The sequence below is a fragment of the Eufriesea mexicana genome, unplaced genomic scaffold (genome assembly GCF_001483705.2).
Source record: "Eufriesea mexicana isolate 0111107269 unplaced genomic scaffold, ASM148370v2 scaffold1858, whole genome shotgun sequence".
Classification (NCBI taxonomy): Eukaryota; Metazoa; Arthropoda; class Insecta; order Hymenoptera; family Apidae; genus Eufriesea; species Eufriesea mexicana.
The window spans coordinates 239,550-245,755 of NW_016909960.1; positions in this window are offsets into that span (position 1 = coordinate 239,550).

Genomic DNA, 6,206 nt, shown 5'->3' on the forward strand with positions numbered 1-6,206 from the left:
TAATATAATATGTAAAAATTTATAAATATATAACATGAGATTGTTATAACTATTTTTATAATTTTTATTATAAATGCATGCTTTTAAATATAAAATATTAATTACATTAGGTAACAGACTTTAGACATAGCACAGACTGATAGACATGCTGAAATTTTGATCATTTTTTTGAAAAATAAATAATTACAATTAAATTAATATAATAAAACATTTACTATTTATTTAATTGTGATGAATTTATCGATATACTGGTAAAAGTTTACTTTATTGACTTTGCCTTAAATCAACTTAGCTATTTCCGATTTTATAAAAAAATGTATTTTAACATTAATAAGAAATATAGGATATATATACTTATTGACAAAAGTTAAAAAATAACGTAATCGTTTGGTAATTTCTCTATATTCTCTATCTTCTATGATACATTGGTTGAAACTAAAAATGGCATAATAAGGTAGCATTCCATGCATCAGTAAACAATGAGTTTTTTTTCGAACATACTTTTGCAAGGACCACAGTTAAATTGAATCGAAGAAATAAAACAAAATCTGCGTGACATGAGTTAAGACACATACAAAGTACTCACAATAAATTGAGGTCACAATGAAAAGAAACGTATTCCGAAACAATTAGTTCCTTTTCTGACATCGCTGAGTCTAGTTCATATTATAGTTCGTGCTAAATATGACAACAACGCAATATTTAACAGACGTTGAAAAGCTGAAAATAGTTTAAATATTTAAGAAGGGCAAGAAAAGAATTGACATAGCAAAAGTGTTTAGTACGAATCTTTGCATTGTCACTAAGATTATAAAACGATTTGATGAACATGGAACTGTTAAATGGGCATCATGAACTGGCAGACTGCGAGAAACAACTGAAAATTTAGATCATCGAATTACAAGGTTCTCGAAGTCGAATGCATTTTACACTGTTTCTGAAATTAAAAATCAACTGCATAGATCTAGAAGTCAGTCAGAGAAATCATTATTTTTTCATTGGAAAAATAGAAAATTCATTATGGATATTGGAGAAATTGTTTACAGAAGTTATCCTACAGTACGATACATAATAAAACAATGCATAGAAGAAGGACGAGTAGGAAATAATACGAGCCGTGGTAGGAAAAAACTATTAGAAGCTGCAGAAGAGCAATTTGTAGTGAGAAAGGTCAAAGAAGATCTGAAACTGAGTGCTCCCTGAATCAATTCACTCCTTCAAGATTTTTCTAGACAAAAGTTTCTCATAAAACAATTAGAAGAACACTACGAAAGAATAGGTACAACGGCCCCGAAGCAAGAAAAAACCTTGCATAAGTGAAATTAACAGAAAAAAGAGTAGAATTTACGAAAAACTATATTTCAAAGCCTATTGAATTTCGACATAATGTCATCTTTTGCGATGAAAGCAAATTTAATATTTGAGGCTTCGACGGTTTGCAAAAAGTTTGGTGAAAATCAAACACGGATTTGCATCCGAAAAACTTGCGTAGTATTGTTAAGCATGGAGGCCGTCCTATAATAGTTTGGGGCTGAATTAGTTATCATGGTGTGGGTAATCTGTAAATTATTACGGATACAATGGACAAAATTGTGTATTTAAACATTTTAAAAGAAAATTTAAAGGAAAGTGCTCAAAGGATAGGGAATTTAAACAATTTCCACTTTTATCAAGATTACAACCGAAAGCACAAATCAAAGGTAGTGCAAGAATGATTGTTATACAAAATAATGAAAACTTCACCACGGTCGTCGGATTTAAATTCTAACAAGACGATATGGAACATATTAGATACTAAAATATATAAACATTCAATTAAAATTAAAACTGAACTACAAAACAGATTACAAGAGGAATGGCAAAAAATTGACTTTAATTATTTACAAAAAATAATGAAATCAATGCCAAGAAGACTTGCGGAAGTTATAAAACGGAAGGAGTATCTTATTAAATATTAATTTTATTAAAATAATAACTAAAACAGTAATTATTGTGAAGTGAGCGAATAATTTTGTGACATGAAAAAGTGTAAGGATTAGTTATGATTTATTTTTTTTTTGCAATTACAAATAAAAACTTTTCACTTTTTTTTAATGATTTTGTTACACTTACCTGTAAATAATGTATATTCATTAAAAGAAGTCTGAAAAACTGTTTGCTTTACATGCATATGACGATCGGTTTTAATTTGCAGAATATTCGTGAAAAATTGTTGTTAGTTACTGTTGCAATGAATTGTATCTATATTGCACATTTATGAGAACATATGCATTAGCAGAGGAATATTACCTATTTACTATTTTTGTAAATACATTGCTGTTTGGTTGCTATTGTTCAATCGGCTTTTGGGAGGGGAGGGGGTGGGTGTAGGAGAGAAGAGTAAAACTCCGTTCAACGAGAATTGGCCGAAAATATAAACAATTGCACGTGAACGGCACGTGATCAAAATAGGGCCGAAACGTAATATCCGGATCCCTACACAGTAGGGAAGAAACTAATTTTTTAACACGTTCACGCCGGCGCCCGAATTTACTGTCTGCTCCGTGGGGCGGCGCTCAAAATCACTGTCTGTCCCGTGGGGCGGCGTGTGCATCACCGGTGGGTTACACGCGTCTATCCCGTGAGGCTGTATGCATCACGTTCGGTCACGCTTATATTTCATAAAATATTGAATACAAAATAGGTTTATGTTATTTTATTTCAACATTATGAACAAATATTCAATAGTAAAAACATAAAAATTCAATATTATAAACTAAATATAATTAATTAATTTTTTTATGTAATTTTTTAAAATATGGTAGGCAGAGTGCCGGCTGGTCCTTGCAACGACTGCAGTAAGTTATTACCTTCTTCGCTTTATTTGCGGCATATTGCCTACCTCTTGTTTTAGTCATGTGTTTATAACATTCTTTGCACCGCTATCTTTTTTTTTTTTGTATAAATTTGAATAATTTTTTGCAGTATGCCGCAAATAAAGCTAAAAAGGTAATAACCTACTGTAATCGTTGTAAGGGTCAGCCGGCACTCTACCTACCATGCTTTAAAAAATTGCATAATTAAAAATTAAATAATTATGTTTAGTTTATAATATTGAATTTTTATGTTTTTACTATTGAATATTTGTCCATAATGTTGAAATAAAATAACATAAACTTATTTTGTATTAAATATTTTATGAAATATAAGCGTGACCCACCGTGATGCACGCGCCGCCCCACAGGATAGACGCGTGTGACCCACCGGTGATGCACGCCGCCCCACGGGACAAACGCGTGTGACCCACCGGTGATGCACGCCGGCGTGAACGTGTTAAACCAAAATTATTCATGCTCAATATCAATGTCATATTATTAATTAAATATTATTAATATTATTATATAACTATGTAAATAAGGAGACAAATGAAGGTACAAGTTAAGGTATAATATATATATAATAGATAAATAAATTAAGTATAGAAACATAGTTTTTCATACCTTAACTTGTACTTTCATTTGTTTCCTTATTCAGATATGTATCTGAAGTAACAGAATTTAAATTAATTATAAAAGATTCAGTTAACGAATCAATGTTGTAGTCTAATTGCCAAAACTTTTGTTCAATAACTTGAATAGCTGTATTCAACGCAGTGTTTCCAATTTTCAATTGTAACGTGTTCAAAAAATTGGTGCGATAAATTTTTTATATTTGCAAATGTGAAATTGTGTTATTCTTTGCAATATAATTTTTGCTCAGATCATCTCTAACGAATTTAATTCGCAGTGGTAGAGAGGGAGTCGAAATACTTTTACATTTTTCTCTTCTGCTATTTTATCAATTGCAAAGGTGTTTGTTATACTTTGTTCTTTTATAATTTGTAAAAGTTCTACTCTCATCATATTTTCTTTAAAGGAAATTTGTTTTCCCTGTAACCACCGTTGAATACCAATCTTTTTCCAACTTGAATTTGAAATTTTATATATATTTTGGCAATGATATGTAGCGTTATCCATGACGACTATAGAATTTGGTTCGATTTTCTCTACAATATCTTTAAACAATTTGCGGCATTCATCTCCACATGATAATTGTTAGTTTTTTTTGGACTCGAGAGTCCATAGAGCTCCGTTCACGAATCCATTTTCGTTTCCAATATGGGTGATAACTTTTTCCTGATAATTTTCTCCTTTATCGCTAGGATTTTTTAAGTCAGTTGAAAGACCGCTTAAAAGAACATTTCGGGAAGATGTCATATTTGTGTTTTTTCATATTTTATTTTTGGCGTGACCTGAAATGATCCAAATTTCATCTAAATAATAAATATGGCGATTTGCTTCTCGGTATTCTTTTATTTTTCTTAAATAATTTCTTTGCCATACTAGAATATACTTGTTATTTGTTAATAAACTACGGCGATCCCATATTTGCGCACTCTCTGTCAGATAGATCCTTGAAGGTTCGAAGTTCTCGCAAGTGACTCGGTGAATCTTCTGCGTCCTATAAATAGAAGCTCCTGATTTCCTTATAGATAGATAAATCTTTATTGCTTTCCTATTAGATTACAAGGGTTCTGTTTCTCCTTATCCTCCATACATATTGCCTATTTTATATAAAATATATAACTACTATCACAACAATACAATAATAACGATATAACAGCCTATGCTACAACCATAATAATAACTTAACCTAACATATAACAATAACTTAACCTAACCTAACATAAACATACTCTTCTTTACACACTTAAAACCATATCTTATCCCACCCCCCATCTTTGGTTTTCCCTTTGTACCATTATTTCTCCTTTTCCTTTTTTTTTCATGCACTTGTCCCTTACCGCCCCGTTCCGCCCTGCTTCTTCGTCCTCTTCTACCTTCCCCTCCCATCCGCCGTGTCCTTCTCTTTATCTTCTTCCTCGCCCAGCCAGAATTCTGCGCTGCGTTCCCCCGTTCCTACATCTCATCCCTCTTGCCTTCTGCTATCCCCAAGCCCCTTCAGCCATCCTTCTCCTTGCCCTTCCGCCCCCAAAATTCTTCATACGTTCATTTGCCAGCCTCCCTCTTCCTTCCCCCTCCTTCCACATATTTCCCATACGTGTTCCCATGTTCTCTTCTGTGTGGCATAGCCTACATCTTCTTTCCTCTTCTATTACCCAGTACATCCCTTCTTTCACTTTATTCCCTAGTCTATATTTGGCGAGCCTTCTCACTCCGCTCGCGTTCCACCTTCCTTTCAGATATCCCGGTACCCCTTCCTTCTTTATATACTTATACCACTTGTTTGATTTTGAAGCTAGTATCTTATGCCATCTTCCATTCTCCCGAATTTTCCTATCTACTGTCTCTATTTTATTATATTCTATTTCATTCTCTCTACTTTGTCTTTCGCTTCCTTCTACTATCAACCCCCTTAACCCGAAGAACTCCTGTTTCTCTTCCCACCAGCCCCCTTTGCCTTTGCTTCTCTCACCCTCCCTCACACTATCCTTCCAACATTCTCTCGCCAATTCCCCTCCACGCCACGCTCACAGCTTTTTCTTGTAGTTCCATGCTAATTTCCCTGCCCTTGTCCTCAGCAGATCCCTTTGCCATTCTTCCCTCATTGCGTAGCCTGGTCTTCTCCACTCCACTCCCAACGTCCATCTCAGAAACCTTTCCTGTACCCTCTCCACTAATTGAAAGCCTCTTTCCTTCCATCCCCATATCTCTGCTCCATAGCTCAGGACCGTTCACACCAATCTATCAAAAAGCCATACTCTCCTTTCACAGTCATTCCCAAATAATCTTCTTCCTATTCCCCATACTGATATCATCACTGCTGCCGCCTTCTTTACCCTTTCTCTTATATGGGCTTCTTGTCCCCCATTCTTCATCAATTTATACCCTAAATATTTAAACTCTTTCACTTCTTCCACTTCTTTTCCTTTCCATTTCCACTCTACCTTTCACATCCCTCCCCCCCCCTCTCCACCCACCTTAAACCTCATTAGTTTTGTTTTTTCTACATTTAAGCATAAACTCTTTTTTTCTACATACCTCTCTAGCCTCTTCATCAACTCTTTCATCTCTTCCTCACCTTCTGCCAGCACCACAATATCATCCGCATACGACAGAAAGTAGATGCTCATCTTGTTGATCCTTACTCCCCCCCGCCATCCCTTCCTCAATTCTTCCTCTATGTCCGCCAAAAATATATTGAACAGATGCGGACTTAATGGGCAT